Genomic DNA, 14,197 nt, shown 5'->3' on the forward strand with positions numbered 1-14,197 from the left:
TTACCACCTGCCCATATAAGCACGGGACATGAGCTACTACTTAACGCTGCAAGATGATAAAGAATGAGTCCAGGACTGCACATTCTGTGCTATGGGGCCAGCCAGGAATTCATGTTCCTATCCTATACTTGCTTTGTATGTTATCTCAAAGAGTCACTCCCTCTGCTATACCATGCAGGTGAGACAATACAGGTCTCCAGAGAGTACTCGCTCAAACCCAGATTAGCCAGCCTGACTGCCCCCTTTAACCCGCATGATTTTCCAAGGAGAAAACATTGCCTCTGCAGTGATACCCTAGGTTTTCTGGAACCAAAATACCGATAATGATGCAATCAGTGTTTCCACTCTCTTAAATTCTTTTACGACATGCCTTGTACCATGCATTTCAGTCATGATTTCCAAAGTAGGTTCTCATTCCACCATGCACTTACAAGGTTGTGTTTAACTGCACACACGCGCATATCTGTGTCAGAATGAACAGAATGCAAATACAGATTTTTAAATACATTCAGAAGCACTTCTGTGTGTAGGTAGGTACCCACTCATACATGTAGGGCTGAGTACATGCACTCATACACAATTACACCAGATGCGAAGGTAAAGTAATACAGATATATATGTGTAAAATATGCACATGCACAAGCACACACCACACTGAGACACACATTCTCATTCATTATAGACATGCACATCCTTTCACCTGCTTTGTGCTTCTCAGATTTTATGTCACAGAGTTATTGGAACATTACCATCCTACAGTAATTTGCCTCACGAAAGTCTGTTATGGAAACAAGAATGATGACAAGGAACAAATGGCGAAGAGACACTAAGCAGTTGTGAAGCTCTTCTCAGATGCCTTCTGCAGCTGAAGAAGAATACAAACTTGTCTCAGTAATCCAGCTCACATCATTCCTCACATCAGCAAGGCATGTGACAAACACTTACCTAATTCACCCCCAGGCAGATGAGTGTTTCCCCATTTACAGGTGAGGAAACTGCGCAAAGAATGCCTAAAGGTCTTGTCGAAGGTAATTCAAATAATGATTTGGTAGTAGAGACAACAGTGTTACCCACAGTCCGAAGTTTCAAACTCCCCTCCTCTGACCCCTCAGTAGTGTCACTTCTTCTATCTGCAGTGTCATATGTTCATGACTGGCCATGCACACATAAATACACCCCTCAGAAGTTGTCAGATCCTTGCACTTTCACTCACAAAAATACATGCACCCATGTAACTTTTTTTTCCCCACTGGATTGTTTCATTGGCTAGGCCTCCTCAATTAGAAGCTTTTGTACCTGTATGTAGATGTTTCAGCATCAAACAACAATCTCCATTAGCATTCAATCTTTAAGGCTTTACATTCATAATTAACAATACCATCCTTGTTCCTAAAGCACTCTGTAAACTACGAATGCAGTCAGCCCTTGCAGTGCTGTTGGGGATAACTGTTTATGCTCTATAGTGTCCTCTGAAACCAAACTCTTACTTTGGGACCAGCCTACTTGTCCCCATTCCTTACCCTGCAGTGCCCCTCATGGCCACCTCAGGAAAGAATAGTCACAAGTCACAGCTGCACAAGCAACTCTGGCCTTGCTTATTTGGTTGAAACACCTTCCAAAATGTCATTCCTTTAACCACAAACAAAAACTACAAGATCCATTTGACAGAGAAGAATCTCCTTCCCTTTGCATTTAAACCAAAAACCCTATACCTCACTGTTTCCTGTCTCCCCTTCTCCCAGGTGGTGCGATTCTTTCATCTTCAGCTAACGTAGGACTGGACTACCATCAATACTTGGAATATTCCAGTGCTTGCTTACTAATAATTTACTTAAGTCTGTACCTGGGAATTCCTGTTTGGACAGCAAGAAATTGCACCCCTTGCCCATCCAGGCCATAGCAACAAAGCTCTCAACATCCCTTTTCTACTATACCTGCTTTATATGAGAGGCAGGGGAAACAGGAATGCTTCTGCCACTCTCAAACCCCAGTTTTCACAGAAAGGGAGTCTTCCTTATGTTTTTCATGTGACATGTTCACACAGAGAAGGCCTCTGATTCACCCACACAGATCTGAAAAGAGAGGTAAGAAAGCATATAGCCTTCAGGAGCTGACCCATACTATTAATAATAAGCACAGGGAGTGATACCCTTTTAATGCATATGTTTCTGCTTGCTTTCCCCTTTCCATTTCTTCTGCTGAATCACGTACTATCCTTTACTAACACCTACCTTAATTCTTTGTATTTTACACTTTTTGCAGTCAGCCTTGGGTGATGCCTAGCAGCAGAACCATCAGTACCTACGTTCATCCCACATTAGCTCTCTTGCAATGAAAGCCACAGGGAAGGGCAAGCTCTGAATTCCTAGGACACTTCAATTGAATGACACAACACTAGTTCTTCAAAAGCCTTAGATTTCATAAAAAGGAAACAGGCTGATAAGCTACATGAGCATAGTGTACCCCAATACACAATGGTGATGTGCCATTCTTGGTTTCCCAAAGCCAGAACGAAATACTTGCATAATCTCCACTAGAACAATATTGGAGCCTCTTAAATTCTTTAATGATTTGTCTATGTGAGACCCTTCTGAGTTAAAAGACACAGATTAGAGGTTGCACGTATGAGGGATCAAGATGCAGAGAGGATTAGGAATGTTTCCTGAAAGGTATCTGGAGATTTGAGCACCTTGAAAATCCTGTGGATCTGGATCTAAGTGAGCATTTTCCTGGCAGGGAGTGGGGAGGGGAAGGAAGGAACTTTATATTGTCAAAAACTGATTTTATAATGTGTAGAAAAATGAGATGTGTCATTTATATAGTCCAGATCTAAACAGAAACTTTATTCTAAATAAATGGCTACTTGATTAAATGGTAGACAGAGATGTAGGCATTCTGGGCAAACTCATGCCCACTTTGTAACTTCCTTAGAACTGTTGTTAGGGTTTAATACTAGGAGTAAATTAACTGAGGTTACTCTACGACTTGCTCTCCTTTTCTGTTAAGTAACTACATCACCATGTGCCTTGGAGGGACGGAATGCAAACGAGTTAGCATTTGCAAAGGGCTTTGAAGATAAAATGAGAGATTTACCCAAAACCTACTCAGAGGCAGAAGAAACATTACCAAAAATCTGACAGGACCCCATAGCATGGCATACAGCTGCTCCTGTGGAATAGCCATTGGAAAGGGGAGTTTGTGACACTAAATCTTGGAATGTCAATAAGCAACTTCCAAACTTTTGTCTTGGCACACTTTGCAAGAGGCAGAAAGGAAGATAAAACTCAATTTGTTAAAACACACAGCAAGATCCATTGGGCTAGCACACAGGTCTGCCAGTTCCCAGCCCCATTCCTACTACCATCCCTAAAGCTGGGCTTTAAGGGTATATTGAAAAAGAAAAATATTTTATGTTAGCAAGGGAGGAGGTTACATAGGAGCTGGCACTGACTTGGACAAAGGAGAAAGGAGAGTCACAAAACAGTTAAAATGGAAATAATATAAAGCAGGGCAGACTAGAGGAAGGCTGTGAGAGAAGAGCAGGGAATCCAAAAAAATTGGGGATTCCTATTCAGAGTAGCACAAAGAAAGATTCTCTTAGCAGCCACATTGGCTGCAGGGCAGAGAGCTGTGCAGTCTGCAGGGTGCACACAGGGGAAGGGGTTAATGAGAAAGGATGAGAGCGCAGCACAAATAAAATCAGAAGTGACATTCAGGCCAACAGAGCATCTCCAGGGTGGGGAAAAACCCAGAGAACTCACTTGGTTCTATTTTCTGTCCTGCCTGAGGATGAGCTCAGGGCTGAAACTTCACCTTTAATCTCATTCCTGCATTTGAACAGAGCTGAGATGCCACAGTGAGGGTTTGTCTAAAAAACTTTGAATGAACCCACAGTTCGCAAGCATTAATCACCTGGCACCCCCCACACAATGACTTGCAGCCAGCCATCCTTGGGGTGCAGCTTCGGAGCCAATGCACCTGTCCACAATACTTCAAAACAGAAGAAAGGAAGTTTTGTGGTTAGATCACAGATAGGAAATGCTGGCTTCAATTCCCAGCTCTCCCAGAGAATTCCTGGGTGACCTTGAGAGAGTCCCTAATTGCCCTGTGCCTCAGTTCTCCACTTGTAAAAAAGATCATTAAGTCACCATGAAATCATAGTGAAAGTTAATTAATTCAGCCTTCATGAGGTCCTGATACATTACGGGGATTGCAGAGCACATTTGAATAGAAATACCACAGCTAGTCCCACATGAGCGGGTCATCCATACAGCACAAAGCAGACAAAGAGACCAGCTCAGTTCCCAGAAGCAGCACAGTCATGAGTATGGCCACCCACCCAGGTTAATTAACCTTACTTCTCAGGTAATTAGGTAATTATCTGGGGCGGAGTATCTCTCTGACAGGCACTCTCTCTGTCTCTCTTTTCCAAGTAAAGATTAGCTCATTCAGAGGTAGGAAGATTTCTGCCTGGCACTGCACAGCACAGCATGGAATAGATGTATCCAGAGCCATCATGAGGCACATCCAGGCCTTGCCCTTTTAGGTATTTGTGCAGGAGCTGGCATGGAAGTGCTTACCCACACAACCAAAAATGTTCTTGGTTCTTCTTCACAGTGAGAAACCTGGGTGCTCTGTGTAGGGGTGTGTGTGTGTGTGTGTGTGGGGGGGGGGGGGGGGTGGTTTCTAGTTGTTATTACTTGGTTTGGTGTGGGTACTGGGGATTCACTTATTCCAGTCAACATAAATAAAAATTCTAGGAGAAAAAATACTGGGATTGTACTGCAGGATTGTTTAAAATGAAACAAGTTACAGATGCAGTAATGGCTAGATTTTTTTTTAGGCCCTTCTGCCTTAGTCAACTGCTTAAAAGAAAACGGAAAGACAGAAGGATAGAAGGAAGGGGGAAAAATCAACAACCATCACATTGATTGGCATGCCACTTAGGACACTGTAACAGAAGCTTGGGTATATGGGATTCAAGGTAAGTAGAGTAAAATCAGGACAGTTCAGAGAGCAACTACAGAATTTCCTCAGCATCCTTGAGAAAGACAATTGTCTCCTTATAATGTGGGCCACTTAGAATATAATCTATGTCATAAGAGGTTCAAATAGGAAATTAAAGTAGATAATAAGAAAACACAAAAAGAAATACACCTAACAATGAAGACTCTCTTAAGCCAGAAGAATACATAAATAAGAAGCAAGAAGGAGGTATGCATGATTATAAGTACTTAGTCCCCTTAAAAGAAAGTCACGGGGAAGTTAACTGTATTTTTTGCCTCTTCCTTTGCTGCAGAGGACAATGGAGAGATTCCTATTCTGAAAGCCCTCTTCACAGGAAATCAGAACGCAGCCTTAGCAGACACCAAAATGGACCAAACAGAGAAACTTATGGATAGTAAATCACTTGGGTCAGATGGTATTCAGCTGCAAGTTCAGGAGGGAAAAAAGTCTCCAGTGATGGACTAGCCGACACAGCTTCCCAGTAATTGCTGCTGAAGACTATAAAGTCACTAACATGATGCTGGTCTTTACAATCTCCCTGCTTAGTCTCCAAATCCCAGCCATTAAAGACTCACAAAGTTGACTTTGGTCAGCTCATTGAAAGTCTGTTTAAGGGTAAAATAGCACAATGCTTGGATAATCCAATGCTGCTAATTCAGCAAGACTTCTTTAAGGGCAAACTGCACTGCTAAACAATGCACTATTTAAAGGTCCATATAAACCCAGCTCAAGACCTTCACCTTGGCCCTTTGCAAAAGGGTGAATTCAACTCTTGCACACATAACTGAAATAAAAGCAAGGATAATAAGAGTTGTCTTTTCAGTTAACTTACTATCAAGGGGAATATAGGAGTTCAGTGAAAAGGACTCCCAAGCAATCGAACAGGTATTCAACCAGGGCTGGCAATGAGCAATCCCACAGATGATGTTAATAGTGTGTGCCAATTACTGGTGGGAGTCAGGATGGATTTGTCTCCTTTCTCATTTTCTTTCAGTGGACAGAATTGTCCAGCTGGAAAGGAACACAGTGGTGTGTATTTCACCTTCCTCAATAGCACTGCCAGAGCCCCAGGGAAAATACACCTCAGCTGCTGTCAACACTTGTGATTTAATCACAAAAGTCTTCTGATATTTAGTTGTTTTCACAAAGTCTTCACTCCTGGAGTCAAGCGCTTATGTCTGAGACCCATGTCTTTCTCACTTTAAAGGAGAATTCCTAGCCCTCGTGAGTTTCTAGAAAATTTTGAAAGGGTAACTGTTAGCATGTCAAAGCTGAGAAGTAAAACAAGAAAACAAAATAAGCAGACAATAAAAGAAACAGTCCCTCAAACATCTGCATTTAGTTTTCCTGACTTTCATGCCAGTCTCAAGGTTTTGGGTGTCTGACTCCTGAAATTTGGAATACTTCCAGTTGATGACACAACAGCCTGGCTTAGACACTGATCTAACCTAGTCCAGCCACTGCCATGAACGACAGTGAAAATTCATATTCTCTTTCCTTTCTGAAGAGGAGGAGAAAAAAGGAAGGATAACAAAAAAAGGACTATAGTGATGCAGGGAATACATAAGTTGAATTTAGAACAACATTTTCTCCAGGTGGAGGCTTCCAGCCTGCATGCTCAGTAATTTAATTCTGAAAAGTGTATTATAAAACAACTTTTTAGATAGTGGGGTTTATTTATTTATTTTTTTTTAGAAGGAAATATTGACACTGCCTCTTGGCAGCTTCCCAGAGGGGTGCAGTGTCAAAGCACATTAGCCTATCACAAATGAAAAAACAGATGCAAAGTCTGAGGCCTGGGAGCAGGCAAAGCTTCAGCAGCAGCCGAAGCTTTATGCATGCTAATTTAGCTTAAAGGAACGCTCTTATGTTCCTTTACTTTTCAACAAAACGCTAAGGTTTTTTTCCCTCTTTGCTCTTTGTAGGAGCAACTTAGAAATAAACATCCCCTATATAGATTTTTGCACCAGATTTACAAAGGTATTTAGATGCCAAAGGCTTCACAGGATTTAGCCAAACATCTAAATGAATGAAGTGCCTAACTCCTTTCAGCTTTAGATAGGAATTAGATGCCTAACCTGCTTAATAACCCCCGTTTGTCCCTTTACGGGATGGCTAGGCACATATAAATATTTCCACATACCTGGCTTGTCTGTATTTGCTAGCCATCCTTTCTCTCAGTGCCAGAACCATGTGTTGTTGGGTTTTTTCTTTTTTTCTTTCTTTCTTTTTTTTTTTTCCTTTTTTTTTTTTTTTTTTTTTTTTTTTTAAAGATGCATTAAATGAATACAGCTTCTGCGGGTCATTTCTCTTCCACTCCAGCTCCAAGAACTAAGTCATTGCATTTCATTGCAGGGCAGCCATCAGAGGGCACTGACGACTGATAGAACAGTCATCTTTTGTAGGTCCTACAAGAAGGAGAATAGAATTTAATTTCTGAGTGAAAACTAACAGATTTAAGAGGAATTTAACATGTTAGAAAACAAAATAAGTTCACAGTCATCTTAAACTACAGGCTGAAACATGGTCTCATTCACTGACATCTCATCTTAGAAGTGAGTAAAAAATAGGAACAGATTTTACTTGAATTCATTAAAGAGAATTTTTTTTTAATGTTTCAAGAAACTGGCAATAAAAGAAAGAGAAGCATTCCTCTCTTTTTTCAACTATATAGAGAAGTACATATCTAGATTTTGTCCAGATGCAAAAGACACTCTAAGCCTGCTTGATGTTAACCTGCTCTTGACAAAGGAGTAGTAATAACACACCTGGTCTGTCAAAACCTGGAAGTTACAGTTATTTCATCAGGAAGAACAGTCATACAAGACAGAAAGGACCTCCAATGTTTGTGATTCCAGCCTGTCCCATCACAGATACATGCTGCATACCTATCTTTCAAAAACTGACCAAGCCTCTTTTTAAAAACAAGCTGGATTTCCTACACTGCACTATCACTTGGAGATCCCCCTAGAATTTCGTGGCCCTAAATATTATCAGCCTCTTGATTTCCAGCTAAAATGCTCGTGTCCAGTTTGTACCATAATTCTGGTCCTTTGCTGGTGTTTAATCCAGCTAAGATACTTAAAGAGATGGATCATTCTCCCTCTCAGCCTTTGCTGACTAAACAAACCAAGTTTTTCCAGTCTCTCTCTGGTGACAGACTCTCTGTCCCACTGGACAGCAAAAGTATTCCTGTGTTGTGAATCTGAGAAAAAGTAGTTTTCCAGCCCCTCCTTGCCCCCATCCTCCTGCTACCCCAAAGAAGCCTGAGTGAATTAAAAGTCTAAGTCACCGATGTTCCCAATAAAGTCACAGAAGGTGTCAACCACCCTATTCCTGGGAATTGGCCTGCCCAACACAGAGGGCTCACCAGCTTTCAGGTTCTGTCTTCCAGGCAAGAAGACAGTCTCTCTGTCAATATTTAAGTTCTTTCTATGAAATCACAGATCTCTCATAGCCATTTCCCTTACTGACAGAAATCATCACAGAGGCTGAGGCTCCAAACTCTCCCAGGGGCCCAAGGGCCACGTGGAGGGACAGTTGCCTGAGTGCTTTAGATAAGAACCATCTGTCAGGACACTCAAAAGCTAACAGGTGCAAGGCAACAAGATTTAAATGCAAAGCAGAATAATGTTGCAAAGGTACCAACACACCAAAAGACAAAGACGGGCAGCAGGTGCTGTCACAACCCAAAGCTGGGAACAATACAGAGAGTCTGAGGAGCCACTTTGAAGGCACTGGACACAGCTGGGGATCAAAACACAAAGTACAAGACGCTGCCTAGCACTCCACCACACAGGATAGCCCACCACAGTTCAGACATGACACGCATCATGCACTGGGAAGAGGAGGAAATTCGCAGCATCAGAGAGGTCTATGGAGAAGGAAAAAACAAAACAAAAAACCCAAAAAGCCTGACCTGCCACCCCACCTCTCAACCCTTAGCAGAGCCTCAGAGATAAGGGAATTGTTCCCTTCATGGGACGAAGCTCAGAATGACCTGACTGAAGGAACAGTATTAGGCATTAAAGATGGGGCATGGCTTGACAATCTTGCAAGTATGTGCAACAGGACATATCCAGAAGCAGCAAGAGGCAGGAAAAAATTCCTTTGCTGCGGTCAAGCCTAGAGCCTGGGCGCAGCTTTTCTGTGTCATCTTACCTCGCTAACTGAGATCTTACAATTTTTTTTTGCAAGTCAGGTGCATTTAGAGGACAAAAAAGTTCTGCACTGTTAATATCATATACTTTTTGTAGTTTTTGAGGGTCTCAGGCACTCCCACTAAAAGAATCACTTCTTTCTCCTCCTCGTTCCCTCTCCTGTTATCTACGCTGGAATAAATAAAAGCAACTTAGCCTACCAATGGGAACAGTGCACAGTAATGGAGAAACATTTTCTTCTGCCTAACAACATAGCTCCAAGAGGGCAGAAGTTTGTCTTAAGCTTGTTTTCAGCTCTGAAACTGCATTGAAGGAATGAAAAGACAAGACAGGGAGCTTTAACTACAGAACTGTATCTCTGCAATTCACCAAGAGACAGAGAGAACATAAGCCTTTTGCACACAGGATGCCCCAGAGAGTTCCTGGGCTCTGGCTCTGCTACTGGTGCATAAGGAGAAGCAGAGCCGGCGAGCCTTTTGGCAGAATTTGGCCCAGGTGCAAGCCAGCAGTGACCTGCCCTTCTATCTGCTATGAACTATCACTTGCAAAGGACAGGCCAGAAATGCTAGCAGCTCCAGGAGCCCTTCCCCCATGACTAGATAATACAATGCAATATGATATAATATGGTAATAAAAATGCCAAGAACAAGTATCCCAAGTAGATGTTCCTCCCTACAGAAGACAGCTTTCCCTACAACTGCACACCACTCTGCTCCTGTCCCCGGACTCAGACCTCTCCATCCTTTCAGTGACGAGCACTAGTGTTCCCATCCTCAGTACGTGCAAGACCTACTTCCCCATGACCCAGCACTGACAAGGAAGGATGGTGGGGAAACATTTTGCCAGGGCTTTCCGCCCCCCCCATGCCTCCCTCCTACTCCTGTCTGTCCTCACAGTGATGGATGGCTATTGGTTCTGGCTTCATCCGACAGAGAAATCTGTCACCTCATGCCAGGGAGAGGTGACAGCAAATCCATCAGCACAGAGACAGCAGTCGCTTGTGGTTTGCTTTCAAGGCCACTGGGGGTTGCCGCCTTCTTTGCCTCTCCCCTCTCTGGTCTCTCTTCCCCTGCTTTTACGCAAGTCTCAGTAAACACTCAGTTGAACAAACCCATTTGGCCCCTACTCTATATCCAAATTCTAACAGTTTGGAATTTGTATGTTACTGTCTTGCTTTCACAAAAAATGAATTTTTCCACGAGAGTAGCTCATTATTAGAGGTTTGTACATGGCCATTTTGTAACTTGCAAATCCTGGATTCAAATTCTACTTGTGTCCCCATGTGTTTAACAACTACAAAGGGACTGCTTGACCTAGGGAGGAATACACTGGTCCAAACAACATCTAATCAGGACAGTCTCAGGAATGGAACTGCAGAGAACACATTAAGGCAGGACAATGGAAAATCAAACTACAACCTAAGACAGATAAAACAGGGCAAAATATTGCTCCATTCCATACTCATTACACGGTAACAGTCTTGCTCCGCCCTCTGACGTGTTAGACCTCTCCTGGGTGAGAAATAGCATCCTCTGCTAGCTGGTGTCTGTGCAGAGGGTGCTAGAAATCCTAGACTGTAGCCCCTGCTCTGCCAACCCCTTCCTCTCTGCTGGGCTAGTCACTTCACTTCTTTGTGCCTCAGGCTCCCTCTAGGACAATAATATTTATCTCTCTGGAAGCGCAGACCAAGGCTTAATCAATTGATATGCACAAAGCTGTTTGAGAACCTCAGAACAAAGGGCCCTACCAAAGCATCATGATTACAGACAAATGCATTTCCTTCTGTTCCAAACACTGTAAGACAGGATTATTGCCAGTGTGACAGTGCTACTTAGAGAGGGAGTCAGAGGCAGTCCTTGCCTTCAGGGGCTTGCCTGGCTATCCAAAACACCTCATACCTGGGGGTCTAAGGTGGTTTAGCATTCTCCATTCCTGAGGGCAGCCACAGGCATCAGCATAATGAAGAGCAGTTTCTACTCCACTCTGCCTGCTTGCAAAGGCACGAGGGGACATTACAGTGATGCTGGATTGCTTCTGACACAAATGTTATACATGGGATGTGAAAAAGGTGGTTCTTTGTTACTAGCAGTGCCCCCCTCTCCCCTGCACTCCCAACAATGCATGGCTTCATCCATTTGTGCCAGCAAAGACAGGTTGCACAACTACCTACAAGGTGCACACAGCCACACCGAGATCACTCGTGGCAAATCCCCGAACACCAAGGCAGATGATGTAAGATAATGCAGACTCCAGCATCCAAAAACATCAGGCTAACACTATCCAAAGTGGCTTTCAGTTTTGCCTGCGAGCCAAGGAGCTAAATTATGCATTCAGCACAACAGCAGAAGTTTAAAAGCAAATGGCCCCAAAAATAAGCCTGAATTTCTCAGTGCCCTTTTTCCTTTAAAATAAGTTTTGCTGCCCTCTGAACCATGACATGAGCTATAAGAATTGCTAAAGATACAACAAACACAATTTGTTCTGCAAATCTGCAGCAGATGACTGATGGTGAGACAGCTAGAAAAGCAACTGCACAGTCCTAATGCCACTGATGAGCCATACCCTTTTTAATTTCTCAGTGACCTCCAATTATGGGCCACACACTGATTCTTTTGCACTTATGAAGATCTACCTCAGCACTTCTGGCCTCAGTGGAGTCACTGCAGATTTACAGTGACCCACATGATGAGTCTCTGCAGATAGAGACTACTGCCAGTCCAAGATTCAACAAGAGTGTAACCTAAGCCTTTGTTCCAAAACTTAAACCCTCCCTATAGACTTCCGCATTATATCCTGTGTTTGCCTGATAGTTCTCAAAGTGTAAAATAGCTGGTTTGAGCCAACTTGACTGTAATGAGTTGCTCAGGGATGCTTCACCAACTGAAGATAAAAATGTCTAAGAGGAAGATCCCAAGAAAAACATGGCAGAATCCATTCCAAACTAGAAGCAAAGCTTAATTTCAGGTTCAGCATGCCAACACAGAAATGGGATCCCAGAAGGAGCAGCTTAAGTCTGAAGTCCAAGAAGAGGTCATGGCATAAGCAGCAACATTAAGAGGATATGCCAGGTAACTCAGCCTCATACTGGTTCAGTCTAATAGGGCACTTCAGCTACCACAGTGTACCTGGGGCCTTTACAGTGAGGTCTTCAATGCACAGGGTAGATGCCCCACTCTGGACAGATGAGCCCTGCTCCACCCACTGTTCTTAAGACAAAACAAAAACAGCTATAAAGAGCACGTTAACTAATGCATGGATATAATGCATGGATATAAGACAGGTGCACTCATTCCCCAAAGAGCACTACGTTTGAATAGGAGTGCAGCTCTCGGATGTGGCAGACAAAGGGATATTGAATACCTTATGGTCCCCAAGCCTGATCCATATCTCATCCTCTGGGTACAATTAGGAAGTAGGAACTTGTTCTCATGAGACAACACTTGTGACCAGACTCTCTCCATGGCTGCTTCTCTCTTTCATTTGCGGTTGAGTTGCACTGAGTTGACTTTCTAGGCCTCTGAACACCAACCCCTAGGCACAGCTGTAGGGTAGGGTTACACAAGATAAGAAGCCAATAAGTATGGAGTCTCAAACTGTCAGATCCTACCTGTGAAGAAGAGTTAGGAAACACTTAAGTCCTTGATGAATGGAGATGATTCAAGTTCTGACTCTGCAGATCCTTTCCCTTGCACTTCCATTTTGGCCAAGGAGGCAGGAGGGAGAGGATTCATGGGAAAGCTGAAGAGATGTCTCAGCTGCACGCTCTGACTGCTGACACGTGGGTGGAGGACTCTGGTGGCCCGGGCTTTCTTCAGCCTTGAGTGAAGGTGAAAAGTCAGAACAATAGGCTGACATATCAGAATGGTGTCAGGGCATCCCACAACAAAACAGGAAAAGGCAGGTTTGGAAAGAGTCAGGCACTCAGATGGAAAAAAAGAGCTACAAAGCAGTGCAGCTTGGGAGGTGGGGGACAATCCACCCACCCTGCTGCCGTTTGCCATAATGCAAGCAGACTTTCTTGAGGGTTCAAAGTCAGGGAGTCCTGGTTCAATCTGCACAGACCATTCATGGCTGCAAAGCAGCAGAGCAAAGACTTCCAAGCTGACTGCAAGTTTCCTGGCCCGGATTCCTGTTGCTTCACAGGATACAGTTGGATTAGCTGGGGAGAAACATCTGGACCATGGCCAAGGGGAGCACCTGGCTAGGACCCTCTGCTTGCAGAAAACACCCTACAGGTTCTAGCTAAGAGCCAGGATACACGGAGACCCTGCTGGACTCCAGACTGCTGAGCGCAGGATGATTTATGGATCTTTGCAGATGGCATGTTCCAGCCAGAGGGCTTCGGACCAGAAAAATGAGAGCCTTCTGCCTCCTTAAAGGGGCAGCTCCACTTCAGCACTGCAAGCTCACTGTAAAGTTAACTGCCTTGGCATTTTAATATTTTAGGTGCTGACCCCTCATTGACTGCATTCAGCCTTTTAAATCTTTAATTTACTTATTTATTTGGGTTTTAAACCTTGCCTGCAATTGCAGCTAATTAAAAAGCTCATTAGCCAGCATCCTGAGCTGATTCCCTAGGTTTTATGTACTGTACAGTATGCCTCCTGTGATTTTAAACCATGGCTGGCATTGCTCGGCTTGCTTCCTACCTCCCCAGCTTTACGAGGTGTTCCATATTTTGGAAGACAGTTCCCCCCTTCTCCCAATTCCCCCCCGCTTTTTCAACTACCACTAGTTGCAGCCTTCAGGAAACTTAGCAGCCATTCTGGCTATGTACAGTAGCTGTGTAATATGTATATTTATAGCTCATCTTCCCTATGTTGGGAGTTAAGGCTTGATATAAGCCCTCCCCATAGCTGCAACCCCCTTTTTAAAAGGGCATTATATGTGGCTGACAAAAATTCTACACAGTCAAATTTTCAGCATCATGCTCATGGTTTGACCTGCTCAAAGGCGCTGTTAACATGCACAGTAGGAAATTCCATTTTCCTTAAAGACAAACACAGAGGACTAGGGCCAGAGTTGGGGAA

At 43.5% G+C, this 14,197-nt stretch overlaps 1 long non-coding RNA gene across 1 annotated transcript; it reads right to left on the reverse strand.

The window, feature by feature from the left end:
• Positions 1 to 706: 706 nt before the first annotated feature.
• On the reverse strand, positions 707 to 12,995 carry LOC135330736 (uncharacterized). Its single transcript, XR_010392839.1, has 4 exons — positions 12,775 to 12,995; positions 7,151 to 7,415; positions 1,935 to 2,072; positions 707 to 778 (listed from the first exon to the last, which is right to left on the reverse strand). It is a non-coding gene; the product is annotated as an uncharacterized LOC135330736 (long non-coding RNA).
• Between the last annotated feature and the right edge of the window lie 1,202 nt (positions 12,996 to 14,197).

The sequence above is a fragment of the Dromaius novaehollandiae genome, chromosome 24 (assembly GCF_036370855.1).
Source record: "Dromaius novaehollandiae isolate bDroNov1 chromosome 24, bDroNov1.hap1, whole genome shotgun sequence".
Taxonomy (NCBI): Eukaryota; Metazoa; Chordata; class Aves; order Casuariiformes; family Dromaiidae; genus Dromaius; species Dromaius novaehollandiae.